The sequence below is a fragment of the Mchenga conophoros genome, linkage group LG7, assembly GCF_057382185.1.
Source record: "Mchenga conophoros isolate Kocher_MC1m ecotype Shallow Benthic linkage group LG7, M_conophoros_male_GT1.1, whole genome shotgun sequence".
Lineage (NCBI taxonomy): Eukaryota > Metazoa > Chordata > Actinopteri > Cichliformes > Cichlidae > Mchenga > Mchenga conophoros.
The window spans coordinates 20,234,827-20,259,260 of record NC_140532.1 but is presented as its reverse complement, the minus strand read 5'-3'; positions in this window follow the sequence as shown (position 1 = coordinate 20,259,260).

The following is a 24,434-nucleotide window of genomic DNA, read 5'->3' as shown; positions in this document are numbered from 1 at the left end:
GAAGTAAGTGCTAAGTGTACTTTTCCATACTTAAAGGTAGCTGCCAGGCCAAAGGTTTTGTGTGATTGTGTTTGAGAAACTTTTTTCTTTTGTCTTTGAAGCTCGAGTCTTTGCAGCTTAATTAAAATAGATTGATTGTCACAGCAGCATATCACCCGCAGACAAATGGCCTTGATGAAAAGACAAATGACAACATAAAAAAGTATGCTTTATTTGTATGTAAATTTTCAATAGCTTTTAAGACACTGTCACTATTGTGTTTATTTTTTTATGTCTACATGTAGAGCCCTCAGAAAATTAGTCAACAGTTAACAGAATGACTGGAATATGTATCTGGATGCCACACTGTTTTCTTTGAGGTCTAAGGTCCACACCACAAACAAATATTTAATGTGTGGGAGAGAAGCAACGGATCTTCTGAAGTTCCTGTTTAAGTCCCGGTAAGTCTTTAAAGAATTCTGTTGTTAGAAAGCGTGCATATCGATACTGCCTGCAGATTTAATCTTTTCTGCTTAATTTCTAAATTCAAGACACATTTTACAGATAAAGTAAGTGACTAACTACTTATTTGTATTTGTGTCTTTCTGCAAAGTTATCAATGGTGAGAAGACCTTTCAGTATAATGTGTTCACCTGTGCAAGTGTATCAAGAGTAAAAAGTGTTAATAATAATAAAAAAATGATAGGAGTCTATCTTTGAGGCATTTTGTGCTCAAAGCTTTATAATAGTATAATTAGTTTTAAACATTAGTTATTATTGTTAGTTTTTCAGTTCATGTTTCACATGCATTATTTACCTTTGTGATTTTAATTGTTAATTAAAATTTGAAAATTTTAGCTGTCCTCCATCCTTCTGTGAAGTTACAGTAACTTTGTATCTTCTACAAGGCGCTGAAACAAAGCATAGAAAATGAAGGTGGCATAGTCAACATCTCTTTTTGACCAGTTAGTCATTTGTTGCCAGTTTGGCGTTCCAACTTGATTCACTGTTGTATGACTTTGTTTGCATGTTTGCTGTTAAAAGTTTAAAATTCATTTTGTCGTCTTCTCTTGATCTGTTGGTCAGTTTAGCTGTCTGGTTTACAGAGAGTGGACATGTCTGATCATTTCCTCCCACCTTCACTGTCAAACAAAAATGTAATGCTTTATCTCTAAGTGCTTCCTGATGCCAGCTTCCTAAAAAGTAAAGATCTGGTATAAAAACAGAGATCTAAATACCTAGGCATCTGTATATATGCTGTCTTCAACTCAAATTGGATGTAATGCAACATACAATGTACAGAGTTTGTGGAAGTCTGGCAATGGACCTGTCTGACAGTAATTTTCTATTTTGTCCATCCCCTGTACCTGTCCTATTTCTCTGTGTGAAACTGCATGTTTATTGTGTTGACTTTTTTTCCTGTTGTGGCCCGTTGGCCTTTACCCAGGTTTCCCACTAAAATTCTCATGCCTGAGCTGACTTATCATATTTTTCTTTTAGTAAAGAGGCTATGGGCTGGCAAGGATACTGGGCGCTTAGAGGCAGTTCTTGGACCATACAAGCTATATGATTCCTCTTTTCGAACACTGCTTGGGTCAGGGTGGCTTTCTGATGAGGTAAGAGAAGTTATCATTATTGATTCTTATTTTGAAGTGCTGCTCCGTCTTTAGCAGTAGAGACACCATTAATGGTTTAAAATGTGCAGGTAGGTGGGGGAGTTTAGATAACAAAACTCCACTAAGATTTTTCCCATACAATGTATCCAGTGTTGGGGAGTAACGGAATACATGTACCGCCGTTACGTATTTAAAATACAAAATATGAGTAACTGTATTCCGTTACAGTTACCGTTTAAAAAGGTGGTATTCAGAATACAGTTACTTTGTTGAAATAAATGGATTACACTGCGGTACTTTCCTGTTTCATTTTGCCGCGGGTCAGGACTGTTTGGGTTTTGTTTGACAGCTACGTTCTGTTCATCCAGGCGGCAGCGTTACGGTTGCCATGGTTACAGGGCAACGCTCTCTCTCTCTCTCTCTGCGACTGTGTGAGAGAGCGCCTTTTCATTGTTGTTGTGCTAAGCTAACAGGCAGAATGCAACAAGCATAGCTCTAAAGAATGTAGCATCATGGGCAGTGTAGTCCGTGTTGCAGGGAGAATGGACTGCCATACACTATGGGTCTGTGAGCGCGAGGAGGGAGAAAAAGGGGAGTGGAAAGGTACAAGCTGTCATCGAGGAAAAACGGGAGCTGGGTGACATTTCAGACACTGAGATTCATCCTATAGCTGTCAGTGATCATGCTCCTGTATCTTTAAAACTAATGCACAGGAATAATACTACGCCAAGTAAAAACTGGAGATTTAATACATCACTGCTTAAAGATGAAGACTTTATTAAATATTTTAAAAAGGAATGGACTTCATACTTAGACTTTAATGACACTCCCGGAATATCTGCGTCTGTTCTATGGGAAGCAGGAAAAGCTGTGATGAGAGGTAAAATAATTTCTTTCTCATCACACAAAAAGAAAGAAGAAAACAAAAACATTCAGGAATTAGAAAAAACCATCAAATCACTAGAAGAAGCCTACGCGTGCAACCAAGATCAGGAAACATTGAACAAAATATGCAAGACAAAACTAGAATTAAATGAAACTATTAATAAAAAAACACAATTCCTTATACAAAGACTTAGCTTGCAGAATTTTGAACACAGTAACAAATCAGGTCGATATCTAGCTAACCAGTTAAAAATAAATAAAGAAAAAACAACTATATGTGCTGCTAAAGATTTATCGGGGAACACAATATATGACCCTGGAAGAATAAACAACATTTTTAGGGATTTCTATGAAACTTTATACTTACCACAAATAAACCCATCTAAAAATGAAATTAATCGGTTTCTTGACAACGTAAATCTCCCAAAATTACTAGACAGTCAAGCAATGGAACTGGATTCGCCACTGACACCAAGTGAATTCCAGGAAGCCCTGATAAGTATGCCCAATAATAAGGCTCCAGGTCCAGACGGCTTCCCTGCAGAATTCTACAAAGAATTCTGGACAATTCTGGCACCAGTATTCCACGGAATGTTGCAGGAAATCGAGGAAAATGGCAGACTACCACCAAATATGAACTCTGCCAACATTAGTCTCCTGCTAAAACCAGGCAAAGACCCTTTATTTCCCTCAAGCTATCGTCCAATTTCTCTTTTAAATGAAGACCTTAAAATAATCTGCAAAGCTCTCTCAAAGAGATTAGAGAAAATAACCCCCCTCTTAATTCACCCTGACCAAACTGGTTTCATAAAAGGTCGGCACTCCTCAACAAACACTCGTAGATTACTTAATTTAATAGACTACTCATACGATAAAAACATTGAAACCATAATATTATCTCTAGATGCAGAAAAAGCATTTGACAGAGTTAACTGGAAATTTTTATTCGCAACTTTACACAAATTTGGTTTCGGAAACTCTTTTATAAACTGGATAAGAATATTATACAATTCCCCAACAGCTCGTATCAGAACAAATGACCAGACATCCTCCAGCTTCTGTCTCCTGAGGGGCACCAGGCAGGGATGCCCACTCTCCCCTTCACTTTTTGCAATTTTTATCGAACCTCTAGCAGCAGCATTTAGACAGGCTACAACAATTAAGGGCATAAAATGTAAGAACATAGAACATAAAATCAGTCTCTATGCGGATGATGTGTTGCTTTTTCTGCAAAACACACAAACCAACCTCTCTGAGGTAATTACTCTAATAAACTGGTTTTCAAGAGTTTCAGATTATTCAATTAACTGGCCAAAATCTACAGTTCTCCCCATTAACTGCTTCTTCCATAATTCTTCCTCTGCCCCATTGCAATCAGGAAATATTAAATATTTAGGTATTAATGTTTCTCCTAAGCTTTCAGACTTAACTAAATTAAATCACATCCCACTTCTAAAGAAAGTAGAAGGCGATCTGACTAGATGGAAATCTTTACCCATATCACTCATGGGAAGGGTCGCCACAATAAAAATGATGATCTTGCCAAAAATAAATTACTTATTTTTGATGATCCCTAACAACCCATCTCAAGATTGGTTCAGATCTCTGGATTCATATATTTCCAAATTCCTTTGGAAAGATAAACCCCCGCGTATCAGCTTAAAAACGCTACAAAGAACCAAGGATAGAGGAGGATTAGATCTGCCTAATTTTCACCAATACTTCTTAGCCAACAGGCTTCAGTTCATCTCAGAATGGTCAAAACATACCTTCCTAGATGAGCCCTGGCTAGATGTTGAACAGGCACTATGCAAGGATCTAGAGATTTCAGACCTACCATTTATTAGCTCAAACATCAAAAGACATGAATGTTTTAAAAGTATCAACATCAGCTCCTCTCTGACAGCATGGTGGGAGTTTCTAAAAATAACGGAGTCTTCACTAATCCCATGCAAACGTACTCCTATCTGGAACAACCCTGACATATTACAAAACAATAATATGATTAACTTCCCAGAATGGAGTTGTAAAGGAATTAAATACTTAGAACATATATTGGAGGGAACAGAATTGATCCCATTTGACAGACTAGTTGCACAATATGGGATCAACAAGAAATTTTTTTTAGAATATCAACAAATTAAATCCATTATAAAAAAGAAATTTAACCTCAGTCAAGTTGAATTACAAACACCACCAAGTGCGGCACATTTCCTTACTCTTAAATCCCCCAAATTATTATCTAAAATATATAGAACACTTTCTAAATTAGATGAATCAATATCCCTTCCTATTGCAAAGTGGGAAGCAGATTTATCAGTCAGTTTAGACCAAAACTTCTGGTCTCAGGTATGCTTAAAAACTTTTAAATTGATTAAAAATCCCAGTCTGCAATTAATACAATACAAAATACTACATAGAGTGCACTATACAGGTCATCGGATGTTCAAGATGGGCTTTACATCTTCCAACAACTGCTCACACTGTCAAAACAATACACCAGACAATTACATTCACGCTCTTTGGTTCTGTCCACCAGTGCAGAAGTTTTGGCACGAGATATGTGAAGACTTATCAAAGTGTCTGAAATGTAACATTCCAACTTCCCCCTTAGTGTGTTTGTTGGGCAGCTTAGATAATGTCACTTCAGAAAACAATATAGCCCATATGGTTTTCACTGCCCTATGCATAGCCAAGAAAACTATCCTCATGAACTGGGAAATTAAAAACAATCTTAATTCTAACCAATATAGAAATTATCTATTAGATTACATTAGTTTTGATACAGCCTCGGCCACCACATCAGATCAATTGCTCTGGGCTCCTTTGATCGGCTCCATCACCTAGTGGGGGTGGGGGGTCATAGTTTGGTCCCGCCTTCAATGTTGTGATTGGTGTGGGGGTAGGGACAGGCTTAGGGCGTCGGGGGATTCCCCGGAGGCATCTTCCTTGGGGGGCTCAACCCGGGGTAGCGGTCATGTCCGGTTGGGGGCTCTTTTCTGACCATTTCCTCGTGGCTGCGTGCAGCGGGGCTAGGGGAGGGTCTGTGGTGATGGACGTGGGTTACTGACCTGGTAGCCTGTCTGCCCCTGGGTGGGTCCGGGATGGGCGTGAGGGTCTGGGGGCGCTCCATCTCTGGGCCGGGGCCCTGGCTGGGCCTCGGGGCCTTGGGTCCTGGTTTGTGTGTTGCCGGGGTTGTGGGCGGGTGTGTGCATGGGAGCCCATCCCTGGCGCAGGGTGCCGCCGGTGTGTCGAATCGCCTGTGGGGCTCTTCAACCGGTGGGGGAGATTGTTACACCTTGCAGGAGCTTTCCTCCCCTCAGGAACTCTCTGCAGGAGGGGGAGATACAGGAGAGGTGGAGGAAGATCTCAGCCTGGGCGTCTATTGTCTCATGTAGTCTGGAAGACGAGTGGATGGTGGGGTGGGTGCAGTTTTCTCTGTGGTGGGGTTGGGTGGACTGTCCCGGGCTCTGTGGGGCCGGGGGGCGCTGCCGCGCTGGGCCCCGGTCTGGATGGGCCTGGGCCCCCTTTTCCCTGGCGGGTCACGGAGTGTGGGAGTGCCTACTGGGGTCAGCGGGGGAGCTGGCCCCAGGGAGGGGTCACTGCCCCTCCCTTCCTTTCCTCCCCATCTCCAGCTGCCTCCCTCCTCCCGCTCCACCACAACCACCCACACATGCAGGGCCTTGGAGTAGGGGTATGTCACCAGGATGCAGAGGAGGATACCCCCCCCCCCCCCCCTCTGTCCCCTTCTGGCTGCCTCTGCCTCAATTTTATCCCACAACTTAGACATTCACATTACTCACACCCTCATTACACATACATATAGGATCTTGGGGGTGGGCACAATACACGGAGTCCAAGTTACCATCAGGGTGTACACCTCACCCCTGGCTTCATTGCCCACCTCTCAATTTTAAATACATGTAGACATTGAGGGCTAACAGGAGGGACTATGCGCTTACCTGCTGCTCTCTGGCAGGTAGCTCCATGCCCTCCTGGGTTTTAATTGCACCTTAGAACACACATGCATCAACACTACTATGAGCGGGTGGAGGGAGGTTTGGAGTCTTTTCTCACCCCCGTTCTCTGCGGCCTGCTGGAGCAGGGGGGGCTGGGAGGAGTTGGCCGTCCGGCTGCGGTCTGGGGTGTGGGGCCTCCCTGCTGCTGCGGAGTCGGGGTGGTCTGCCTCTCCCCACCGCAGGGAAAAGGGTAACACCACCTGGGTCTGGGTGCAGTTCCCCCCTCCAGGGGCAGGGGTACCTAGACCCGGTATGTAGAGTACGCTTGGGGAGTGTGATTGCGTATACAGCGTCTCTTTATATTTGTCTCCACGTCGGTTGAGTGTGAAGTGCACATGAGAGCATGAGGGTGGGAATGGATGTTTGTGTTTGTGTGTGCCTGTATTTTTGTATCTATATGTCAGGTTGGGTATCAGACGCCACCTCTCTGGGGACATCTCGGGCCTTCCAAGGTTTGGAGGCCTATCTCCACCCACCACCACTTCCCCTGCCGGTGGCGGACTCCCTCAGGTGTCGGTGCGTTGGTGGTTCTTTGTATCTGGGGGTGGGCGTCCGGGTACACACCGGCTCACTCCTTGGCGGCCGCTTATTGGGGCTCGCTCAGGCCATTTCGGAGGTGGGGTGCCCCCGGCCTCTCGGCCTGGGGCTCGGTCACTCAGGCACAGCTGGCTGCCGGCGGAGCTCACGGGCGCGTCACTGCAACTCCCCCTGGCTTTTGCTCCGCGGATGCTGAATGAGCCCTCATCTGGGACTCTCCTTAGCTCTAACTGAGACAGTGGTGCAGCTGCCCCTCTGTGGGTCTTCCTTGGTCTCTTGTGTTCTGGGGGCCTCTGGATGTCTGGAGTTTTGATCTCCTCCATACCCGCTTGATACCATAAAGGACAGGGCTGTGGCTCCCCACACTCCCTAACAGATCATTACATGGAGAAACCTTTGGAATGCAAGCATGCTGATCCACACAGGTATGCACACAGGTGTACACATGGGTATTCACAGACGCGGACTAAAGCTTTCTTGGCTGCTGCCTCAAAGCACACTGTGCGCTGTCTATCTTGCGTGCTGAACAATATCGTCTATTATTTAGTAACTATTGATATTTATGACTAGGTAGTTTGTGATGGTGCTTTTTTTTTTTTTCTATTATTATGTTGCTCTTTGTTGTTTGCTGTCTCCTCTGTTTGTTTTTTTTTTTTTTCTCCATACAGGTGACCCAGGAGTTTGTTTCTTTTGTTGTTTGTTTTTTTTTCTCTCTTCCCCCCCTTCATACCGTCTCTTCTCCCCTTTGGTTTTCTTTCTTTCTCTCCCCCTCTTTCTTTCATTCTTTCCCCCTGTCCTATTAAAAAAAAAAAAAAAAAAAAAGATGACAAAGGATGAACTGAAGCTCCGCCATCACGTGATGTCACATGCTGCTGTTTCTGATGTCACTTAAAAAAAAAAAAAAAAAAAAACGGGAGCTGGAAGCATGTAAATATAATAATAACCACTTCAGCCAAGAAGAGTGCCTGACGAGCCCAGTTGTAAGTAAGCTATTAAGACTCGACTGTACGCTGTGTTCGTGTTTTCCTCCGAAAACAATAAGTTCCGTTGGAGCAGTCTTTCAACGCCTCTCTCTGTCTCTCGCAAGAAAAGTTGACCCACACAACAAAGTAAAGCTATTTTTCGGCTACGAGCCGACAGGGACCCCCCCGTATTAGTCAGAGGTCCCTTTACTACAGTTCGGAGTCGCGGACCTTCAGTAATAGTAATAAATGTACACAGCAATAGTACATTCACATTGTTGTAAAAAGTTGGTTTGGTTTGTACCTAATCTTTGTTTTTTTTAACCAGGTTCTTACCTACCAGAGGAGGAGCCAGACATTTGAAACACCCGGGGCTTAGCCCTAAAGGGTAGTATGCATGTGGGATTTTTTTTTTTTTTGAGGGGGGGGGGGTGTAGAAATGACTGAAAGATTAATAGGCTCTGTTTTGAGTTTTGTTCAAAAAAGAATGACTTCATATAGGGAAATATATATATCACACATGCAGGACACCTTAAACTAGTTTTTTAATTGAGCAGCAAGACAGAACGAAGTCGGGGCTGTATCAAGACACAGGGACTAAACCCCAATTCAACCAGACCCAGAACTGATCCAGAATTAAAACAGGACTACAACAGTTCAAAAGCAGGATTACTGAGGACTTAACCAAGACATAACCACAATCAGAACTAGATGATAGTAGCACTAAAAATCATCATAGACCTGCACTACACTTATTTATTTAATTCTACCAAAGTACAATATTTAGATTGAGAAAAGTTTATATAATTATTTAGCCTTGTTGTGCAAACAAGCCTGCAGAACTTAATAAATATAGAATTTGAAAAATAGCAAACCTAAAAAGAAACACTAGGTACGAGATACATGAGTACCTATGATACAGTGATACTTTTAGTAAGCAACCATTTGACTAACATGTGTGTCTCACCTGCTCTTGTTCATCTCTGTTCTGTCCTCATTCTCCATCTCAATCTCTGCTCCTCTCTCTCCCTCTTTGTGCTGACAATCATCAAATATACAGTTGAAACCAGATATTTACAAACTCTTCAGATCAAAACACAAACACTTTTTTAATTGTAACATCAAATCAGACTAAATGTTTATTTTTTTAGATTGATAAATATAAAAACATATTTGTTAACTTTAAGAGTAAAGAGAGAAACTGTCTGTGTTTTTTAATTGCAAATGGCACCAAATTGTATTCAAATTGAGCCACACTTATGGAGCTCCACGATTCTTTTCCTGGTGTTTTGGTTGACATCTCTTGATTTTCCCATGTCAAAGAAACAGGCTCTGTGTTTTGCCTTATATGCATCCACAGCTGTGCCACCAATTTACTCACATGGACTCTACTAACCTATCAGAAGCTTCTTCAGCTCAGAATGGAATCGTCTGGAGTTTTCTTATTAATTAACAATAAACTTAGTGTACATGTACTCCTAAATTTAATGAAAGTGATAAAAAATAGACAGCTCTGTCTCTCTTTATTCTGACATTTAACTAATTCAAAATATATTTCAATATTTATCTAAAACAAAAGTTTACTCTAAATTGATGTTGTACAGTAAAAATGTTTTATGTTTTCTCCCTAAAGTGTAAATATCTGGTTACAAATGTGAATATCCTGCTGTGTACTGAAATCCCTCTTGTTTTGCATAGAAATATACTGAACAACATACAAAGCATAATATATAAAATAACATTTACCTGAGTTTTTTCTTTGAAAGAAGCCTCTAATGTCCATTCTTATGTTTCAGTACATAACTGAAACCGAATTAGTCGGGGAGGGTAAGAACTGAAAATATGAAATAAACACACGTAAGCTAAGACTCTCTAAAAAATAGCATTTGTTCGGCTTTTCATTTCGCCATTTGTTGATTCACTTGAAGAGCAAGTAAAATAATATTGGTCAAGTGATCAGTTTCATATCAATCTTTCGTGATGCACCGTCATATTTACATTATTTGTACGGTACGAATGATTTGCTTTGGTACCTGGTCAAACTTAAGCTCTCCTTAGTATGGCTGGCTCCGTCTCTCCAACAGTGCACTCACGGGCAGCAGCTCCCCCCGCCCCCTCGCTCAGTCGCTTAGTGCCTGAGCTTGGATCATACCAATATCAGGGGGGGATTCACGCACAGTCGTAAATTCCCACAGTGTGCACTATGTGCTTCGAATATTGTGTGTACTTTTTGTTTTATACAGTTGTCAGCCAGGCATCTAACTATGAAAAAATTACACTCCAAAATACCCCGGGCTTCTGACAAAACAACCCGGGCTTAAGCCCCGTAAGCCACCCCCACGCTCCGCCCCTGTCTGTGACATTTGTGAGGTTGTCTCAAACACACTCCGTCAGTCTTGATGCTGTTGAACAACAAAATGCTTAAAAATGTGGCGAGTTTACCTGGTGATATCCTCATGCGCGACGCGATCGCGAAAACAGCAAACAAGTAACACCACGCCGTTGTTGTTCACAGGACACAAAGAGTAAACGATCGGGAGACTCTTGTCGTCGTCATCGTTCCCCTCGCACGGTTTATTTCTCCGAATTCAGCGTTTTTGCTTCACAACTACAGCGTGCTGTTTACTTTGTGCACTAACATGGAGTCGAGTCAACCAGCGCCACCTCTGGTCGTGTCATGCACATTTGTACCTTTCAATTGTGTCTGTTTGTGCGTCATGCAAATAAACCTTTGAAAAGAATGAAATGATATCATATATTTATTATGCGTCGCGCATGAGGATATCACCAGGTGAACTCGCCACATTTTTAAACATTTTGTTGTTCAACAGCATCAAGACTGACAGAGTGTGTTTGAGACAACCTCACAAGTGTCACAGGTGACACATTTGGCGTTTTTTTGCTGGTTTGTCGGTAGCAGCTCCTGAAACGCAAGTCTGCCACACATCTGTTCGACCAACGCCAGTTGATCTAAACGCCAGTAGATCTGGAACACCGGCGGACGGCCACGGGTCCGGTAGCAGCAGCAAAACAGTTCTGGGGGCCTGCCACTGCTCCAGTGGCGGCGGCACTGCTGCCCCTCCGGTGGCGAGCCCCGGGTCCAGTAGCGGCGGCGCTGCTCCCCAGGCGGCCTGCCCGGGATCCAGTGGCGGGATCCAGAGCTCATCACAGTTTCTGTGCTGTGATGAGCTCTGAAACCTGCCTAAAACTCTTCAAATAAGCCATTCCTCTGCAAATGATCTGTTAGGTGTTTGACAACTACTCTTTCAAAAAATTTTGACATAAAAGGAAGGTTAGAGATTGGCCTACAATTAACTAAGTCTGCTGGGTCTAGAGATGGCTTTTTAAGTAACGGTTTAACTACTGCCAATTTGAAGGCCTGTGGTACATAGCCAATTATTAGAGATAGGTTGATCATATTTAAGATTAAAGCATTAGTTAATGTGTAGGACTTCTTTGAGCAGTTTTGTAGGAATGGGGTCTAAAAGACACGTTGATGGTTTTGAGGAAGTAATTACTGAAGTTAACTCAGAAAGATCAATTAGAGAAAAAGAGTCTAAATGAATATTAATGATACTAAGTAGCTGTAGATAATATTATATCTATGGGATGATTATTGGTAATTTTTTCTCTAATGATAAAACTTTTATTTGTGAAGAGGTTCATGAAGTCATTACTAGTTAACGTTAAAGGGATGGTTGGCTCAAAAGAGCTCTGACTTTTTGTCAGCCTGGCTACAGTGCTGAAGAGAAACCTGGGGTTGTTCTTATTTTCTTCAATCAGTGATGAATAGTAAGATGTTCTGGCTTTGCGGAGGGCTTTCTTATAAAGCAACAAACTACTTCTCCAGGCTAAATGATGATCTTCTAAATTTGTGACACGCCATTTCCTCTCCAGCTTACGAGTTATCTGCGTGTTTGAGAATTATACCACAGAGTCAGGTACTTCTGATTTGAGGCCGTAGTTTTCACTGGAGCTACAGTATCCAGAGTCGTACGTAGTGAGGAGGTAAAATTATTAACAAGATAATCGACCTCTGTTGGAGTATGTTTCAGGTAGCCGCTCTGCTCTATGTTGGTACAGGGCATTGAAGATGATAACAGTGGGTGGATTATATTCTTAAGCTTAGTTACGGTGCTTTCAGAAAGACATCTACTTTGATAAAGTCTACTCTCCACTGCTGTGTAATCAATTATTGTGGTGACCCTGAATCCACCCTTAGTTATGCTGCAATAGACGTAGGCTGCCGGGGAGTTCCCATGATGCATTGAGTTTTTCCTTTCCAGTCACCTTTCTCACTCACTATGTGTTAATAGACCTCTCTGCATTGAATCATATCTGTTATTAATCGCTGTCTCTCTTCCACAGCATGTCTTTCATCCTGTCTTCCTTCTCTCACCCCAACCGGTTGCAGCAGATGGCCGCCCCTCCCTGAGCCTCGTTCTGCCGAAGGTTTCTTCCTGATAAAAGGGAGTTTTTCCTTCCCACTGTCGCCAAAGTGCTTGCTCATAGGGGGTCATATGACTGTTGGGTTTTTCTCTATACCTATTATTGTACGATCTATTGTACAATATAAAGCCCCTTGAGGCGACTGTTGTTGTGATTTGGCGCTATATAAATAAAATTGAATTGAATTGTGCTTCGAGATTTCTGGTAGTTAGAATGATACATTTAAACCAACATAATCATCCTGCTGCAACCAGGTTTCTGTAAGTCAAAGTCAATCAATTTGTTGATCAATTATTAAGTCATGTACTAACAGAGACCTAATGTTTAATAATCCAAATTTCACTGTTTTACTCTTTGGTTCAGATGTGTAAACTGTATTGCTCTTTCTTTGTGATTTTTTATGTTTAAGTTGTTTATTGCTGGTTTTTAGTTTGTTTTCTGTCTGATTGTGAGCTGACATAGTGTCAGTGTAAATGGGTTTTTTTTGGGGTTTTTTTTTTTTTTGGGGGGGGGGGGGGTGTAACAGGAGGTGAGAAGCTGCAGAGAGGCGTGTAAATCTGCGACTCTGCTTCCTGGTCCCAACTCTGGATAGTCTAATTTTTTTTTGGGGGGGGGGGGGTTAATAAATTTGTCCATATTTCTAGAAATGAAAGCTGCTCCATCCAAAGTGGGATGGATGCTGTCTCTCCTAACAAGACCAGGTTTCCTCCAGAAGGTTTGCCAGTTATCTATGAAGTCCACATTGTTTTTTGGACACCACTCAGACAGCCAGCAATTTAAAGAGAACATGTGGCTAAACATGTCATTCCTGGTCTGATTGGGGAGGGGACCAGAGAAAACTAGTCCGACATTGTTTTTGCAAAGGTACACACCGATTCAATATTGATTTTAGTGACCTCTGATTGGCGTAACCGGGTGCCATTGCTGCCGACGTGAATTATGATTTTACTGAATTCACGTTTACCCTTAGCCAGCAGTTTTAAATTTCCCTCAATGTCACCTGCTCTGGCCCCTGGAAGACAATTGACTATGGTTGCCAGTGTCTCTAGCTTCACACACTCAGAACAGAATCACCAATTACCAGAGTTTGACTCCCGGCGGGTGTGTCGCCGAGTGGGGAAAAACGGTTAGACAGATGAACAGGTTGGTGGTGTACCTGGGGCTTCTTTTTAAGACTATGCTTCCTCCTCACCGTCACCCAGTTGCCCTCTTTCCCCAGCTGCTTGGGATCTGCCGGGAAACAGCTAGCGGAGCCTACACCAGTGTTTTTCAACCTTTAAGTTGCGGCATATTTTATAGATTAAATATATCCTGTGGCACACCACCAACCAAACTTACTCCAAAATGACACATTGTAGCCTAATATAGTACATATAATGGCAAGTTAATCTCTCAGTTTGTTTATACTCAGTGTGAAACCTGGGCCTGTCTAGATGAACACAAAGATGATATTCTGGCAGGAATTGAAGAAAGGCATACACGAAGCTCTTCCTCAACAGCTCTAAATCTCTCCGTTTTTAGTTTTCTTTTCAGAGGTCTTGTCTTGACGAAGTTTACCATGCGCACGACATCATTCAACACAGGAGCTAGGTCTGCTGGTAAAGTTTTGGCAACAAGCTCCCCACGGTGCAGAAAACAGTGCGTAACAATAACATCTGGGTGTATTGCTTTCACTCTGCTAAGAAACCTTTGGTGCGCCCGACCATGGCTGCTGCTCCATTAGTGCAGACACTCATACAGTTTTCCCACTTAAGTCCTCCTTGTTCAAGATATTCGGATGTTACCCAAACAATTTCCTCTCATGTTGTTTTTTCTGGCAGTGCCTTGCAAAACAGAAGGTTTTCTCTGATGGAGTCCCCATCCACAAAACACACATTGGCCAAGAATTGGGAATGTCCACTAATGTCCGTAGACTCATCAAGTTGCAATGAAAACTTCCCACTGAAGCGTATCTTCTCCAAAACCACACTTTCGATGTCTGCAGACATGTCATCAATACGTCTGGCAATTGTTTTGTGAGAGCGGGACTTTGGCTATTTCTTTAACCGTGTCCGGGCCCAGCATCTTATTCACAATGGCTTTGCAGGCAGGTAGTATTAATGTCTCTGCTACGGTATGTGTGTTTTTTTTGGATTTGGCTAAAAGTTCAGCTTTGAGAGCTCTTTCAGACACCTTTGTGTTTTTTCTCATTAAAGTTACCTGTTTCTCAGCGTGTTCACGCAGGTGAACAAAATAGTCTGTTCTTGTTTTGAAGTGAGGGATGTTTTGTGTGGAGATGGCATTTAAGCTTGCTTGGGACCAAAAGCACTGTTTGAGAGCTTTTCTCCACACACCAAACATAACTGAGTTGGTGCAGTCCAGTGAAAGTAAATCCGAACGAAAGGTAACTTTTGCTGTATTGCCTCGAGCTCACTGTTTTTGCTTTCTTTTGACTACCGCTCGTACTAGGCTCTTCTGGATTAGAATTTTGTCCAGGGCCCAGTTCGGAGTCTGCAGTTTTTGTTTTCAAATATTTATCCATCTTTGTTGTACGTCTTGCAGTTGCCACGTACCACGCGCATCACTTACTGTGTCTTAACTTAACAAGGTGATATTGCGCTACCCACTGCCACCCACTGACATAAAAGAGTAATTACTCTACAAGTCACTGCATTGAAAGCACAGATGCCCAACAATGATTTTATCATTTGTAGTAATTATTAAATTTTATTTTTGGACCAGTTCATTAAAATTAAATAATTTCCCATGGCACACCTATGTGCCGGGGCACAGTGGTTGGGAAACACTGGCCTACGCTATCTTCGGCTGCACCAGCTACAGGGGCATGACTAGCTACGGGTGAATGAAGGGTGCAAAGCTGAGTCTCCAATTCAGTAATCCTGGCCTCCAGAGCTGCAAATATGCTACATTTGTTACAAGTATCATTACTGCTAAAGGAGGTGTGACCAAGTGGTCGGCGGGGTTATGAACAAAATAAATAAACTTGACAACGCCACCTAGGGGAATTACACCCCCAGGAAATATATTTAAGAAAAATAAAGAAAAGGAATAAAAGAAGACCGCACAGATTCAAGGATGCACACTGAGGCAGGTTGGCTTCCAATATTAAAACAGTTTTATTTATAGAAATGAATAAAATATTATAAATAATATTTTATAAATAAAATATTAAAAGTCAAGATGTAGCATCATTATTGACAGTGTCCTACAGTAAACATAAACAACCGTGGAACTTGGACTTACCAGCAGCCGTGGAACCAAAAGAAAATCACACCAAAAGAATCACTTCAGACCACCCAGTGCTGTACAAAAGAAAGTGTGAAAACGACCCACCACCTGAGGTCCCAGGGCCACTGGCTCGTCCTCCTTCACTGAAATAAAACACAGAAAAGTATGTTAAAAGAATAAAAGGACACTGAGCGTCAGGCTCGCTACAAATCATAAAAAGACTAAAACACACTTTAATAACTTTAATAAAAGAAATCACAAACACGCGCACACACACAGAGGAAAGGCTTATTCCCCACGGGTCAAACTACCACTCGTGCTGGTAATAATTATTCTCAGGCGTAGGCCGGTCTGGCTCCCCACCGGCTGAGACCGGCCACCCAGGCGATTTAGAGTCCCAGCACGACACTCGGGCAGGGAATCACTTCAGCCCGATCACAGAAGCGTGGGTACGAGCAACAGTCCAGGGTAAAATAGAACACCAGGCGAACCCAAAAAAAGGTAAGCCTACTTAATAAAAACAAGATAAGACAAAACAAGACAAGACAGCAGACTCCACCAAGGAGGAGTTCACAACAGCAGCTGAGAAGGCAGTCCACTCTTCCAATTTAGGTTGGGCAATTTACCATGGAGAGGTGAGTACAGCAGTGAAGCCCTGAAACAGATAAATGTAACCTTAAACTCTTATAGCTATGAATGCTAATAAAAGTAGTTCTAACGGCTTACCCCAGGACCGGAGGCACTATACTCTCATTGGTGGAGATACCACGAACACCTCTCTCCGCAATGGCAGAATTAAACAGACTGCTGCGCTACAACAGGCCGGAAAAGTATATTAACACCAATTCCAGTATTCGGAGGGAATCTGAGGTTAAGCGAGAGCATACCTGTAGCTGTCATATAATCGGCTCTTGCTGATCAGTCTGTCGCAGTACGCCAGCATTTACTGCTGTATCGCACCAGAAGCTCAGGAGGGATTAATCCAACAAAACATCGGCTTAGCTTTATACGGGCTAGCGCCACCCTGCAATCAATGTGCAGGTGGGTTCCCAATTAACCCAATCACCTGATACAAGGAGCGAGTGCAGCGGAAAGAGAGCGAGGGTGGTAGAGTGAGCGAGAGAGAGAGAATGAGAGAAGAAAAAAAAACGGAAGGCGAGTAGCCCATCTGGCTACATCTACCCCCCCTTTTTTGTATTGGCGCCCCGACAATAACTCAAGGAACCTAACACCATGGCCTGAATATGGCAAGCTGAGCATTAGCAACTGACGCGGATTCAACAGGACGTGGCAAGTGATAAACATTTGAGTGCTGACCAGCTGTTGAACGTGCTGTTCTCCGCAAATGTGGCCCACTCACCTCAGACTGTTCAACAGAGCCTGAGGAAGAACCTGGGGGAGCAGAGGTCGAGGGTGCTACAATCACACTGGGAGTGGACCTGAGCTCCACCGATGGAACTCTAGAGGCATCGGGAAGTGACACCACAGGTGCTACAGGGTGTGAGGGTACCTCAGGGACAAGGAGCCACAACTCGTCGTCACTCAGAGAGGTCTGCTCTGAGTCAGCAGGTACAGGTGGGGGTGGAACCGGTGGACCAGGTGTAGGCGGCCCTAGGCTGACCTGTGCCTTTAACATGTCACGATGGACATGTCGAACCTTCTCCAAGTCTCCCACGGGGGCAATGGTATAAACAGCCCCGTTCTCTTGGGGTGCCCTCAACACCTGATAGACCACAGAGCTCCAAAGGTCCTGGATCTTGTGCCGGCCCCGGGCGCTGTGATCTCGAAGATACACCAGCTGACCGACCTTTAAAGGAACAGGGTGGACTCTCTGGTCATGCCGCTCCTTACGACGGTCAGCGGCCAGCGACAACCGTGCCCGAGCTCCCTCAAAAGCCACCATTAACCTGGCTTGGTGCTCGGCCACCCAGTCCTGTACCTCTCCAGGCACTGGGTCCTGAACGCGGCCTAGAAGGAAATCAATAGGCAGCCTAGGATCCCTGCCAAACATCAAGAAAAACGGTGACTCTCCAGTGCCCTGATGCGGCGTGCTATTATAGCAAAAGAGCACATGCGGTAAGCATGCAGCCCAGTCGCGTTTCCGAGATGATGGCAGAGTCCGGAGGAGGTTATGGAGGGTTCGGTTAAACCGTTCGCACTGCCCATTACCCGCTGGGTGGTAAGGGGTTGTACGGGACTTGGCTACCCGATACAACTCGCATAACTGTTGCATCACCAAACTCTCAAAATTTCTACCCTGGTCAGAGTGGAGGCGGCTTGGAATGCCAAACTTAAAAAACCACTCTGTTAACAGGGCCTGGGGCACAGTAGAGGCCCGCTGGTCCCGGGTAGGGACTGCAACAGTGTATTTGCTAAAAACGTCAGTCATAACCAAGACGTTTTCAACTCCACTACGGGAAGGTTCCAACACCGTGAAGTCTATGGCCAGGATTTCATTTGGCCTAGACGCCAACAGATGACCCATATAACTATGAGACCCCAACTCTGAGTCCTTTGCGACCTGACAGCGTTCACAACGCTGAACCCATTGCTTGATGTCAGAGGACATCCCGGGCCAATAGCAACGCTGCCTGACCAGTTCAGTGGTACGCTCAATACCTTGGTGCCCATGGTCCTGGTGCAGCTGCCTCAAGGTCTCAGGCTTTAGAGCCTCTGGAAGAACAAGTTGGAGGGCTTCCTCACCTCCACCTGGACGCAAGATACGGCGAAAAAGGATGCCATCCTTCTCCACCAGACGATCCCACTGACGCAGCAGAACCATGACTGGTTTGGGGACCTGACTCCTTTCCTCCGAAGAGGGCGGGGTGTGCCTCCTTCAGTATACCAAGAAATCCTTGAGGAGGGGGTCAGCCTCCTGCAAAGCACGAATATCCTCCAGGGAGTGAGATGGAAAGGCCCCAATCTCCAACTGAGTAACGGAAGGCGAAACGGCTGGACACTGAGCCTGCTGAAGTGAAGTCGGGACACAAGTCCCAGGCAACACACCCTCGGCCAAGCTGGAGCTCGTCTCATACTGTCGAGAGAGAGCATCAGCATTCCTATTACTGCGGCCTGAGCGATACTTGATCTCAAAATCGAATGCCGCCAGCTGGGAGGCCCACCTCTGCTCGGTGGCACCCAGCTTAGCTGAAGAGAGGTAACTGAGTGGATTATTATCGGTGTAAACCACACACTTCTGCCCCAGCAGGTACTCCCGGAACTTCTCGGCCATGGCCCACTTGAGCGCAAGAAACTCCAGCTTCATGGAGCTGTAATTGTCCATATTGCGCTCATGTGGCCGAAGACCTCGACTAGCATAAGCCACTGGCCTAACGACACCTCCTACATCTTGGGAGAGAACTGCACCTAAACCACTGTGGCTGGCGTCAATCTCCAAGATAAATGGGCGCGTAAAGTCAGCATATGCTAGCACAGGTGCAGACACAAGCTTTGCTTTCAGGGCCTCAAAGCTCTCCTCACACTGAGGGGTCCAAATAGCACTCAAACTCTGTCCCGAGCCCTTCTTTGTCTTTGTGCCAGCCGATTTAGCCACCACTTGATGCAGGGGAGCCGCCAATGCGGCGAACCCCTCCACAAAGCGCCGGTAATAGCTGGCGAAACCCAAAAAGGATCGCAACTCTGACACGGAACGAGGACACTGCCATTTGGCTACTGCGTCAACCTTGGCTGGATCGGTCGAGACACCCTCACAGGAGATTACATGGCCCAAGTAGTTAACCTTCTGCTGGAAAAAGGCACACTTTTCTAACTTAGCCTTGAGCCCCTGTTGCTGCAGCCTTGCCATCACCATCTCTAGCCGTTGCAGGTGCTGAGAGACAGACGAGGAGAACACAATGATGTCGTCTAGGTACAGCAGTAATGACTGGCACTGCTGATCCCCGAACATCCTCTGCATTAGGCGCTGGAAGGTACCAGGAGCATTGCACAGCCCGAATGGCAGAATTAAACAGACTGCTGCGCTACAACAGGCCGGAAAAGTATATTAACACCAATTCCAGTATTCGGAGGGAATCTGAGGTTAAGCGAGAGCATACCTGTAGCTGTCATATAATCGGCTCTTGCTGATCAGTCTGTCGCAGTACGCCAGCATTTACTGCTGTATCGCACCAGAAGCTCAGGAGGGATTAATCCAACAAAACATCGGCTTAGCTTTATACGGGCTAGCGCCACCCTGCAATCAATGTGCAGGTGGGTTCCCAATTAACCCAATCACCTGATACAAGGAGCGAGTGCAGCGGAAAGAGAGCAAGGGTGGTAGAGCGAGCGAGAGAGAGAGAATGAGAGAAGAAAAAAAAACGGAAGGCGAGTAGCCCATCTGGCTACAGAGGCTGAGGAGTAACTAAACATCTGACACAATGAGCAAGAAAGTGCAGGAGGGACAGGTGAAGTAGCCATGGTGCTAGCGACTTCACAGTGAGTGAATACTTTGGCTTTAAATTAGGTAGTGAGTACACAGAAAGTGTGCTTCGGATGAAGCACGCGAAGATTATACTATGAAAAAAAAGGTATCTAAAAGTTTTTAATTAAATTGCTAAGCAGGTAAGCTACTCAAAAACACCACTGTGTTTGAGCAGGAAAAGGAAGTGATACTCTACCGCAGAGAGAGCGAACACCAATTGACAGCGCCTTTACTTATTTACTTACCTGGATGATTGAGCATGCATCAAAATATATTAACCACTTAATTTATTAACTGATCACTGATTGGTAGTGTAGGTGCTACCAGCTCCCGCTATGTAGGGGTGTGGGTATGTACAAGTTGCCCTGAACGACTGAGGGTGATAGGATGTGGGTCCGTGACCCCCCTAGTACAATTGACCCTGGTACTTACTACATGCTTACATGCTGCCCTGCACCAAACGTTCAATTAACGGCCAAACTCAGCCTAATCCAACTAGAAACGGTGGTGGGCCTAAAAGAAAAGTGCAGCTAAAGTTTGCTCTCGCTCCAACGCCCTGTCCCCACGTTATCTACTTTGATTATGGTCCGCAGCGTCACCCGTTGTGGCTCGCGGCTACACAAAGCCAAGCTTCACGCAAGGAGCAAAACTCTCGAGACTTCTGTTTCACTGACCTCTCTGGTACCCCTTTTGGGCTCAGTCGAACTGTGAGGCTTTCTTAATGTGGCTGGCCCTGACAACATGCGGGAGACAGCTACTTCTCTCCTCTTCTTCACAAATACACACACCCCAGAGAACGTGCGTGGGTTCTGTCCTTTTTGATTTTCTCTTGCCTTACTCAGACAGGCCACTTGAGGCACCATATGTCAGCTACGACAATCTACATTCATGTGTCCTTACAGTAGCGCCAGAGTCTACTAAAAACTCAAGCTGATGTCCTGTAATCTGGAGAGTAAACTGTGGCAGGTCTCTGTCAGCAGCTGATGAACTCAGTATTTGGTAGCAAGTGTGTGTGTATATTTTTAACAGTAATGAGAGAAATTGCCATGTTTATGAGTAGCTTTCATTGGCTGTGTGTGACAGTAGGTGGGCTAATGCAATTATCTGTGTGCGTGTCTTATTTTTTATCTTTAACCTTTTGTTGCGATGCTGAGGACCCTTCCCTTTCTCAAACTCCACCCCGAGTCAGTCGGCCTGAGATTCCTGCTTTTTAGGACAATCCTTAACCCAATATTAATGTGTGACCACACTAAAAACAGCCTTAATTGTTCCATGTTTTCTTCTCCCTTCACCTCTCCACCTCTGTCTGCCTTTGCCACAATCTACTGCAGTTCATGGTTGTGATGTGTTCATTGTCTTATTTTTTTCTCAGTCTCCTCAATTGCTGTTATAACTCCGCGTGTGGCAAATATTAAACTCAGACAATCTTTCCAAGTCCATTCACAAACATTGATATCGAAGGTGAACTTCCCAGGTTGTGATTTGGAAGGGATCTCTTCATCCATGATGGTGTTTGTATATGCTACTGGTCTCCTGAACTCAATGCAGTTGGTCTAGAAGTATATTGTGTCATCAGATGACAGCCTCAACATGGCATTTAATCTGTTATTAGACTCAATTGGTTTCTCTCAAAATGTAAAAGAACCCACCCACCACTTTAATCACACTCTAGATCTTGTTTTAACATATGGCATCGAACCTGAACATTTAACAGTGTTTCCTGAAAACCCTCTCCTGTCTGATCATTTCCTGATAACATTTACTTTTACAATAATTGATTACACAGCGGTGAAGAGTAGACTTTATCAAAGTAGATGTCTTTCTGAAAGCACGGTAACTAAGTTTAAGAATATAATCCACCCACTGTTATCATCTCCAATGCCCTGTGCCAACGCAGAGCAAAGCTGCTATCTGAACGCTACCCCAACAGAGGTCGATTATCTTGTTAATAATTTCACCTCCTCACTACGTACGACTCTGGATACTGTAGCTCCTGTGAAAACTAAGGCCTCAAATCAGAAGTACCTGACTCCGTGGTATAATTCTCAAACACGTACCCTAAAGCAGATGACTCGTAATCTGGAGAGGAAATGGCGTGTCACAAATCTAGAGGATCATCATTTAGCCTGGAGAAATAGTTTGCTGCTTTATAAGAAAGCCCTCCGCAAAGCCAGAACATCTTACTATTCATCACTGATTGAAGAAAATAAGAACAACCCTAGGTTTCTCTTCAGCACTGTAGCCAGGCTGACAAAAAGTCAGAGCTCTTTTGAGCCAACCATCCCTTTAACGTTAACTAGTAATGACTTCATGAACTTCTTCACAAATAAAATTTTTATCATTAGAGAAAAAATTACCAATAATCATCCCACAGATGTAATATTATCTACAGTTACTCTTAGTACCATTGATATTAAGTTAGACTCTTTTTCTCCAATTGATCTTTCTGAGTTAACTTCAATAATTACTTCCTCCAAACCATCAACGTGTCTTTTAGACCCCATTCCTACAAAACTGCTCAAAGAAGTCCTGCCATTAATTAATTCTTCGATCTTAAATATGATCAACCTATCTCTAATAATCGGCTATGTACCACAGGCCTTCAAGCTGGCTGTAGTTAAACCTTTACTCAAAAAGCCATCTCTAGACCCAGCAGTCTTAGCTAATTATAGGCCAATCTCCAACCTTCCTTTCATATCAAAAATCCTTGAAAGAGTAGTTGTCAAACAGCTAACAGATCATCTGCAGAGGAATGGTTTATTTGAAGAGTTTCAGTCAGGTTTCAGAGCTCAGCACAGCACAGAAACAGCTTTAGTGAAGGTTACAAATGATCTTCTTATGGCCTCTGACAGTGGACTCATCTCTGTGCTTGTCCTGCTAGACCTCAGTGCAGCGTTCGATACTGTTGATCATAATATCCTATTAGAGCGATTAGAACATGCTGTAGGTATTACAAGTACTGCGCTGCAGTGGTTTGTATCATATCTATCTAATAGACTCCAATTCGTGCATGTAAATGGAGAGTCCTCTTCACACACTGAGGTTAATTATGGAGTTCCACAGGGTTCAGTGCTAGGACCAATTCTGTTTACATTATACATGCTTCCCTTAGGCAGTATCATTAGAAGACATAGCATACATTTTCACTGCTATGCAGATGACACCCAGCTCTATCTGTCCATGAAGCCAGATAACACACACCAATTAGTTAAACTGCAGGAATGTCTTAAAGACATAAAGACCTGGATGGCCGCTAACTTTCTGCTTCTTAATTCAGATAAAACTGAGGTTATTGTACTCGGCCCTGAAAATCTTAGAAATATGGTATCTAATCAGATTCTTACTCTGGATGGCATTACCTTGGCCTCCAGTAACGCGGTGAGGAACCTTGGAGTCATTTTTGACCAGGACATGTCCTTCAACGCACATATTAAACAAATATGTAAGACTGCTTTCTTCCATTTGCGCAACATCTCTAAAATTAGAAATATCCTGTCTCAGAGTGACGCTGAAAAACTAGTTCATGCATTTATTACTTCCAGGCTGGACTACTGTAATTCATTATTATCAGGATGTCCAAAAAACTAACTGAAAAGCCTTCAGCTAATCCAAAATGCTGCAGCAAGAGTCCTGACAGGGACTAGAAAGAGAGAGCATATTTCTCCTGTTTTGGCTTCCCTTCATTGGCTTCCTGTTAAATCCAGAATTGAATTCAAAATCCTGCTCCTCACATACAAGGTCTTAAATAATCAGGCCCCATCTTATCTTAATGACCTTGTAGTACCATATCACCCTATTAGAGCGCTCCGCTCTCGCTCTGCAGGCCTACTTGTTGTTCCTAGAGTATTTAAAAGTAGAATGGGAGGGAGAGCCTTCAGTTTTCAGGCCCCTCTTCTGTGGAACCAGCTTCCAGTTTGGATTCGGGAGACAGACACTATCTCTACTTTTAAGATTAGGCTTAAAACTTTCCTTTTTTCTAAAGCATATAGTTAGGGCTGGACCAGGTGACCCTGAATCCTCCCTTAGTTATGCTGCAATAGATGTAGGCTGCCGGGGGATTCCCATGATGCATTGAGTTTTTCCTTTCCAGTCACCTTTCTCACTCACTATGTATTAACAGACCTCTCTGCATTGAATCATATCTGTTATTAACCTCTGTCTCTCTTCCACAGCATGTCTTTATCCTGTCTTCCTTCTCTCACCCCAACCGGTCGCAGAAGATGGCCGCCCCTCCCTGAGCCTGGTTCTGCCGGAGGTTTCTTCCTGTTAAAAGGGAGTTTTTCCTTCCCACTGTCGCCAAAGTGCTTGCTCATAGGGGGTCATATGATTGTTGGGTTTT